The sequence below is a fragment of the Diadema antillarum genome, unplaced genomic scaffold (assembly GCF_040938485.1).
Source record: "Diadema antillarum isolate AM-2024a unplaced genomic scaffold, OU_Dant_1.0 seq00000263_RagTag, whole genome shotgun sequence".
Lineage (NCBI taxonomy): Eukaryota > Metazoa > Echinodermata > Echinoidea > Diadematoida > Diadematidae > Diadema > Diadema antillarum.
In genome coordinates, this window is record NW_027271301.1 from 1,568,829 (window position 1) to 1,578,952 (window position 10,124).

The following is a 10,124-nucleotide window of genomic DNA, read 5'->3' on the forward strand; positions in this document are numbered from 1 at the left end:
AAACACAGAAATTACCGATATATTTATTTTTCTCAGATTTTGGGCATTAGACAAGAGATATGATATACAGCTGTATATGTGAATGCCAGTGGGCATTGTATTCGTATTCTTATTCTATGTTGAGTAACATATTATCATGTTCATAAGTTTGTTATTAGTAAGAATATAATAAGATGGTTGCTGTTGGGTTCATTTCTTCCCGCTTTGGGTGGGGGTATTTATCACTCTCAGTGAAATTCTTAATGAAATTTATGGTTAATTGTTTGGTTATGATAGTTACGTAGGCCCATCAACACCATGTCATTATTGCTTGTTTGACTAGTAAGCGTGTAATTGTCAGTGTATATTTATTGTGTGACTATATGTAGGGGACTCAGTGGAAGAATTGTACCTGTCCACATACAGTGTGTTATATTTGATGTATATGTCTCTGTCTTGTCAACTGTAATGTTTGTTTGTGCAGGGCCCCCAGTAAGAACAGTACTTGCCTACTGATGGGGCTACCCTGTTGAAAAAAGACTGAATAAATAAATAAATAGATCAGGGAAAATTTGGGCGAAAACAGATACATGTACATTAAAATGTGTTGCACAGCTCTCCGTCATGTAGGTATGTACACACAAATTTACGAATTTTTTCCCTACAAAAATTTCCCTCAGACTTGTTCTTGGTTTATAATAAAGAGTATTATTGCTTTTGCGAGTCTTCCTCGAACAATTTCTGTTATTGCCCAATTTAAAAAAATTTCTATCAAAATCCGTTGTGTGTGTGTGTTTGTGTGAGTCCGAACATTTCCTCCACCTTCACTGACTTACTTCTCTGATTTTTCTGCTTTCACACAAACAACACACAAACAACACATTAATTTCCAAGTAAATTTTAACAAAATGAAATTACAAAATTCCAGTTTGGTAGTAAAAACAGAAAAAAATCCCAGAAATATTCGTCTCTCCGTCAAAGCAATCAGCTACAATGCTGTGGTTGCTCTGTTTTATCATATATTCCACCGTCTACTTGGCACCATTACAGCTGGGTGTAAACACTCCCTGCGTTTTCATTCTAATCACGATCCGAACCTGATACCGATATTTACTCAGTCATCTAAAAGTGGATATTTAACCAGCAATGATTAGAATGAAATGACTCGGATAATCACAATTTATAAATATACCAGTACTCTGCCACGATATATTAAACTGTTCTTGTGAACCTGTAATGGTATATTACAGGATATTTTTTCTTATCAAAATGTCATCATGTACATGACAACCAGAGGCGTAGTGAGCAATCTCATCCCCCCCTTTTTTTTTCGGGGTGGGGGGGAGCGCAGAAAAAAATATGCATATCACTTAGTGCCATAATGGGCAATTGTTTCACAGGGGGGGGGGCGAGGGAGTGAATGTTGATATTCACGATAATGGTCAAGATGTGGACCTACAACTATGTTTTATCTTAGGAATACTGTATTTGCTGTTATTAGCCACGAATCTAGAGTAGCGTGCACCTACCTACTAACAGTAAATAGATAAATAATAAAAAATCCACTCGACGGCGTCCGTTAAAAAAAGAAGAAAGATGTCAATGTCAGAGTATAGCTAGGTGTAAGATTTTGCGCGTCAGCGCAGAACGAGAAACGCAGCGACCGAACGTGGGTATAGGGTGTGGGAGAGGGGTTTTCTCCATCCTTTAACCCTAAAAGGGCCGGGGGGGGGAGGCGGAATCCGCCCCCCCCCCGACGGTTTCGCGCTATAAATCTGTAACGCGAGAAGGCCTCGTCGCGCGGCTTCTTGACTTTCTTCGTTCAAGTCTCGCGCAACTTTTGAGATCAAATTTGCAACGTCCGCGCATACTTTTGTGAAGCCACGCCCATTTTTGTACCGGAATGTCGCCCCAAAACGGGCACAATTTTGTGATTTTGTGTACATTTCCTATGGAAAACAGTGTTCTGTCATGAAAGTCATAAAAACTTGATTATTTTTACAATTATAATCACTCTCATTGATTAATTTTGTGCTAATTATGGTAGAAAAGTGGTCAGTGACAATTTCCAATGAAAAAACAAAGAAATACATAAGAAATTCTGAAAACAATACAATACATAAGAATTGAAATGAGTTTTGGAAGGTTTTTGTGATGTACAATTGTTGAATATGCTAAAACAGATTTGCAATTCAAAAATTAGACTCTCAATGCTTTTAATTAGGCTAGAATATCATCTTGAGCTTAATTTGCATAATTAATTAATTAAAATTAGAAATTGATAGTTTCAAAAAAATCTTATGACACAGTCTTGTAGATTATGACGTGGGTCTCACGCATGCAAAACTTCATCGCGATCGCACCACCGATGGCCGAGATCTCAGGGGGGAGGGGGGCGGAATCCACCCCCCCCCCCCGGTCTGAGCATTGGTATAGCCAAAAAAGCCCGGCCCCTTTAGGGTTAAGGGTATCTCATTGAGAGGCGAACGTTTGCGAACTTAGCGAATTTTGGATTTCGCCTGGGTTCGTAAAAGGTTGCAAAAGGTTCATTAACAGTTGCAAGAAAGTTTGCAAATGGTTTTTTAAAGCAGTTTCTTGTAGCAAAGAAATTTTGAACATGTTCAAAATGTCTTTGCGAATTTGTATTTTCGCTAACGGTTGCAAACATTCGCAAAATACTCGTAAGAATTCGCAAACGGTTGTTATACGGTGTCGCTAAACTTTTTTTTTAATGATTCGCCACTGCTAGCGAACAAGTATCAATATGGTTCCCATATAAGATTTACCAATTGAGAGAAATTTGTCGTATAGAAAGTTCTTGAAGCTCTTGACATCTCCATCATGTAATTGCTGCAAAAGCTTTTCGTATTGACCAAAGTTTTTCCTCTGCAACAACCACTCTCTGACCCAAAAAAATCTTTCTTTTCTTCTTCCTTTCTTGTTTTTCTTCATCTTCTTTCTTTCTCTTAAGCTGCACGATAGCAGTAGCAGCAGCCATGCAAAGCAACTCTTCGAGGATAGCAGCCTCTACTTGGCAGAAATTCATTTCCATATTCTGGAAATCTATCTTTGGTCACAAGAGATCTGATTCCAGTGGAAGGTTGTACGTTCGTTTTATGGGGCTGACTATACAATCATAATCGCCTAGTACTTTTCCAGGTCCCAAAACATTCGCAAACTGTCGCAAGGGATTGGTAAACAGTTGCTAATGTTTGCAAAACTGTCGCTAACATTTGCTAACAGTCACTAATAGTCACCACCTGTGTTTCGCAGACACTTTCGCAAATATTCGCTCAAGTGTTGCTAATCGTCGCTAAACATCGTTAAAAGTCGCTAACCGTCGGTAATGGCGGAAGCGAACCCTGACTTTTCGCAAACATTCGTCAGAAAAGTTGGCGAAGCTCAAATTCGGTACGTTCGCAAACGTTCGCCGCTCAGTGAGATACCTACTTAATGAGCCACAACATTTCTACGCTGCAAGTCATGCGATATACTAAATAGGCCTATAATGGTTTGGCTTATTCTGCTGAAAAATGCTGTCTCAAAATGTGGCTTTTTTGGTGGTTGGAAAGCCATGTTTGCTTGTTTGTTTGTCGTGATCTTTTTTGAGAGAGAGAGAGAGAGAGAGAGGGGGGGGGGATTCTGTGAGAGGTGAAAAAATAGTTTGTCAGGATATGAGCATGAGAAAGACCCCTAGGCCTGAGTCTCACGTGAAATTTGGTAGGTATGAAATTAACGTTATTTAAAGGGACATTCCAGACGAAATTCATAATTTCACATCATGTAGTACATAAATCGACAACTCCATGTATAGGTTAATGGAATTTATTGTGGTTCTTGAGCAGAGAAACAATACTTTAAAAATCTTAAACAAATTGCACTGAACAAGGATGATGACATAGGAGGTTCACATTATTTCAGAAATGTAGCACTGTAATTTCAGTACAATAACGTTTGCTTGCGAGTTCACCTGTGTATACTCTATGCATGCCTTCTTCTTTTGTTCTGCTTCCTTGAGCCCCAACTCATGCATTCTTATGGTGACTCTGCCATGTCATCATCCTTGTTCATTGCAATTTGTTCTAAATTTTGAAATATTCTTATTGTTCATCCCAATTATCACAAATTCTGAAACTCTGTCCTCAATATAACTAATTTATAGTTGTTCAAATGTATATCTGAAAATATCTGGAGGTCTCCTTTAAATTTTCTGTATTGAGAATACTATTCCATCAGTTCGTCATTGGTCATTGATCAAAATGTAAAAGACTAAAGAAAAGACTAAATTAACATGCAAACCAGGAAACTATTCCGGTTTATCTCGACATATTTTGTCAGCCAGACCGTGGTTTTCTTAAAGCCTCCAAAATAATCTCAAAGAGACGAGTGATAATGGTTACACTACGTTCTCTGTGTAGTTTAAAAGGGGTGACTTTCATAAGGCAATTCTTAAATTGATGATATTCGACATATTTACTATATTTTTCTATTTGTCCTCGAAAACAGAATAAAAAGCAATGGTACTTTTGTGATTCCTTTTAACAGCTCACTGATCCACCTCTGTAAGTAATAGTTGTATAGGTCTATCTTCAGACTCATCGTCTGAATTTGGCACAGGACCTTCGCTGTGATTTTCGGGTATATTGATGACTGCCCGACTAGCCTACAAAAAGTCGCAGATTAGAATTCCCTGTAATGGACTAAAACATGTAAAATTTGGGTTGACCGACTCATTTTTTTTTTAATGTTTGTCTTATCTGGGAGAGTAAATTCCCCCTACCTATTGTAAAAAATTAGCGAGTTTGATAAAACAAAAACGAGATCGAAATATTAGCAGTTCTTTCGAACCATCTTATATTTTTCTCTTTGATATGAAAGTAATTCTTCCTTATTTCAATCATTCTTTAAATGAGTTACGACCGTCGAGTTTTAACAAATTATACATTCCCACTTTTACTTTAGACCTACATATTTTTTCAAGCTATAATATAGAAGAGTGGAAATTAATTTTGGCTTACTTTTTGTGGGTTTTGAGTTGGACGGTGACATTGGGCGTCAGATTCAGGGGGTCAGAGATCCTCTGCCATTCACATTCTTCACTTTGTTTTGTCTCAATCTCTTTCATAAAGTAATGACGGTAGGCCTAACTTGCTGTTCATGGTGTTGTGCAGTTTTTGTCTGATCGGCTGATCCCTGGAAGTTTCCGCTTTTCGCCGAAATTCTAATCCGTTTGCCAGGTTCTGTTCTATAAAAACAGAAATTACCACTTTGCCACTGCCATCGCAATGCCGAACCTATATAAGCACAATATTTACGTCCTCATGGGCTCATGAGCGCTGTCATGATGCCAGAAAAGTCAAAATGATAAAGTGCTACTATAATCATAATAAAGTTTCTTTATATTGTTATCTTAGTGTGACATCACATATTTTTATGATTTTTTTAAAGATTTGATTTTCATGGTTTTTGGTCAAATTATCAAAATCCATAACTTCTGAAGGGATCCTCCGATTCCCACAAACTTCACTAAAATGTGTTCCAATTATTTCCCCATTCATTCAACACTCGTACATGCATATATTTATTGTAAATTTCCCTTAATTGAGACTAATACTATTACTTCGGTACCAATGAAGAAAAAGAAGACATACGAGGATATTCATTATTTTTACCGTTGTTACTATGATTTATGTAAGAACAGAAAACAAATCGTTTGAAAATAAATGAATACTGTTCATGCTTATCAAAACACTATAGAGTGACACCTCCATCTAAAGAAAAAATACATATTGGTAAATTAAAGATGCGAATGTTTCGAACAAAAAAAAGCAAAATAAACCAGGTAGCTTAGGCATGACTGGTTATTAGATATAATCACTGTTGTCTGAATCTAGCCACTTATTTTCTTCCATATTATGCGGCAACACCGAGTTAACATTTTTTCGACTTCAAAATGGTGATGCAATTCTTGAACTTAATACTCGTCATCCGACTTGACTGCCCACACCTTTTTGAACACGTGATTTGGTGCTTGCTCTCCTGTCTTCGCAGTTTTGTATAGATCCCGTTACAGTCTATGCCAGTGCCGTACAGTATATTTGGTATGTCCCCCCCCCCCCCCCCCCCAAAAAAAAGGCAATGAGATTTTCGCATTGACAACATCCAATATGATTAAACTGTCTAAATGCTACATCAGGGTCTTGAATTACAACGTCTTAGCTGTTATTTGCGGAAAACCCCATTCAATTTGGTTAAGCAGTCACAGAGAAATGTGGATTGTTGGAAAGCATGCCAGGCGTCTGATTCTACCAAGTTTAGCACCTCGATGCTCTCGTGTGTCGAAATAATGAACAGAACTTGGAGGGAAGCGATTCCTGACATGCTCTACAAATTTCCGTATTTCTTTTTGACCTTTGAATGGCTTTTCATTTACAGGGTAAAAATACAGAAAGTGTAATAGAGCTCATTATCAACAGATAGGTCTATTGTGTATAAACATATTGTTCAGTTCAACGACAATTTCATCTCACCTTTGCTTATAACAAATTAGAGAAACACTGTTAAAGTTGAAGGGAGTTATAATTGCATCATTGTTATGCAAGTTATTTTCTGTTCACATTTTCTGTTCACATTTAGTTGATTATTAAGCGTAATGGGCTTACCAGTACACACCCAGCAAACACATAAGGCTTTTAGAACGTTTCCTAAACGTTGTTGTTGTTTTTTTTTTTTTTGAGGTTCCGTACGTCTTCGTACAAAATGGACGTTTTTTACAAAACGTACATATGTCAAAGTTGGGACTTAGCATTTACCGCAAAGCACAAGTTTTTTGAAAACATTTTAAAAACGTCAATAGACGTTACAACACGTTTTTATTATGTCTGCTACGTCTTCGTCCTTTATAAACGTCCACAAAACGTTTTTAGGTGTGCTTCGTAAATTAATGAACGTTACAAAACGTTTTTATTTGGTCCGCTACGTGTTCGTCATTGGTTTCTTTATCATAGATATTAAAATAAGAAAATATAACATTTGAAAACCAGTGGAAATAGATAAAAGTACATTGAAATCTGAAGATATATGCTGTGTTCAAACAAATAAACATATCTACGTTATATGGTTCAGTTATTCACAATTTCAAATTGTGTTATGAAGAGGTATTTTCATATCAAGTGTTAATGGGCCTAATTAAGGTGTGTGTGATCTACTTTTAGTAACCATGTCTTCATGCATTACAACATTTTGCTGTTATACAAATGCATGTGATACAGATTCATCAATTGAGAATAAGTATAGGTATATGTATAGGTGGTAGGACATTAGGAACATGATAAGGGTAGGATTGTACAGGATTAGGTTACATCAATCCCAGATTGTGCCTGTATAATCTCATAACTATAATTTTCTTTTGAATACGGGCAATGAAAAAAAAAAATAGACGTCCTTAAAAGGTTTTCTGGACGTTCTAGACGGGTATGGAAAGTTCTCTAAACGTTCTGGAACGGGTCATAAGACTTTTAAGACGTTCTTAACACGATTCCTGAACGTTCTAGACGGTTTTCATTCTGGACGTCCGCAGAACGTCCACAGAACGTTTGGAATATTCTTAAAAGGTTTTACTGACGTCTATAACGTCCAAAAGGTTTTCTGCAGGTCCTTAAAAATTCTGAAAGGTTTTATTGTTTTTTTAATGTTTAAAAACTTTTTATAACGTCCATTTGAAACGTTTTAAATACGTCGAAAACGTTTTGACAAAACGTCCACATAACGAACTTGGAAAGTTTCAAGAACGTTCAGAAAACGTCCAAATGTTAGCTGGGTAGTGTCTATTTTCGAATCCCTGTTGTTGTTTGCCATCGCAGAAGTGTTCGAGTTCTAGACTAGTAGACTTTCCTCTGCCGATCGCATTAGGTCTGGGCGAGTACTCATGCATTCAATAAGGAAAAGTAAACTCACCAGTTGACAAGAGACAGTTTACATCATCTGTCAAGAGAAAACAAGAGAAGTCTGATGCACGATCTAACATTCGTGTGTGAGACGGGAAGAGAGACACGACCAACCTGGCACATGGACTGCTTTTTATACTGTGATCTGCGCACACTGCCCCATCTGGCACGAATGTTTCTTGCGGTCGTTGGGTCCCAACATGCGGCCCGTGTTGGACTATCTCCAAATCGCGGTCGACAACCTCGGGAGTGATAATGTATCAGGATCAATGTTTGAACATGTCTTTGATCAAATGAACCACACCTTAACAGCAAAAAGTGAATGTATGAACTTACAGTGATGTATTTCTAGTTATTGACTTCACTCATCAGGAAATGATATGTCTTGTCGATATGATACAAATATGTAAAAATAAAAGAAAATCAACCTTCCATACATGACGAAATGGAGGTTTTTGTTGGTCAATGGTTGTTTCGTGACGGAAGGATAAATCCTAATCAACAAATACATTTTCAACCAAAACATTTTTCCACAAAAACCGTAAATTCCTCGATTTGTCTTAATTTTTACAAGCATGTCATAATCCCTAATTTGATAGGAATGCAACGAAAAAAACTCAATACATGGTGTTTAGTTAGTAACAGCGAACATTTTTTTCTTCCTTTGTCACATTACTGTTTGTAGTATCATGCTACAACAACAAACTTCTTGAAAATGACCTTTCAAAGAAATCCTTCATTACTTGTTTGTATAATAATAATAATAATAGTGGCTGCTTGTATTATAGCGCACATGTCTACCTTTCAGTGTTCATGGCTCTTCTAAAATGAAAAGATAGATATACACATGTATTATACATGTTCAAACACGGCAACGGAGAAGAAAATGGCAAACAACAGGCAAACACATACCAGATAAAGAATACTATTGTAAGACTCAAAATTGTGTCCATCTCCCCACTCCTCACTTCCCCACTGTAGATGTCCTTGCAGTGCATTATAACGCATGACGCACTGATTTATTTGGAAACCTCCTCTCTGTGCCCCTTTGTTTAGACTTCTCCCTAAAACATTAGATTAGCACATTCCTTTGTGCTGACGACCACTACAACAGAGTAGTGAGTTCATTCATAAAATCTCATGACCAAATATGGTATAAGAACTTTCCCCTTCCCAAATTTGGTTTGCCTTCTAAGAAATATCCTGCATATGTATTAGTAAACAATAATCTCCCCTTTCATTTTATGTAAAGTATTAATAATAATGTGTTCACAAGTTTTAGTATAAATGTCCCTGCAAATCCATACTCTTGGTTCTTGTTCAGCCAAACTTACACTGGTTCGGCCAGGCCTCTTGCCACCCGGCAGAGGGTTATATTCGTGATACACTCCAGCCCCGATTGGGAGCATACCAGGGAGTGCCAAGTGTTCATATATTATTGAGATTGTACTTCACCAAAGTTCCTGTATTACAACAAATATTAAAAGTATACATTCTGGCTGAACTGTACTTTCCTTCGCGTCTCTTCGTCATCATTATCATTGTATCATCGTAAAGTCTACTGAACGGTTATACGTTTATAGTAACACTCAGTTATACAAGTGTTACAAGTGGTGACTTCGCATTATTGTCATCGTCGTGATACAACTAAATATATACTCCAGTGACACTCGCCTACAAGTCCACGCGTACCACAACAAACAAACTAAAAACATTAGAGTGTTACACTATTGTTCCGAACATTATAGACGGCAATTATGGTCCTCAGTGTGATAGGAACAGATACGTTTCAAGGATGACTTGCTTATGAAAGAGAATCAAACTTAAACATATTTTCCCACTCATACATTCTTCAAAATATTGTAGAGTTTTTAAATCTAAATGCCATATACTGATATCTGGGAAGATATCAGTAATTTTATTTTAAAGGGAATTATATATTCAATTGCTGACCCACTTTCATATATTTTCAAGAAATCCTTATCAAGTGGTGTTTTTCCTGATTTTATGAAAATAGCTAAGGTTTTCCCTTTATTCAAAAAAGGAGATGATTCTGATATATGTAATTATAGACCTATTTGCTTCCATCTTTATCTAAGATATTGGAAAAATTGATATTTACAAGAACAATTAATTTTCTGAATTTGCATAATGTTTTTTACAAATTCTCAATTTGGGTTCCGTCAGAAACATAGCACC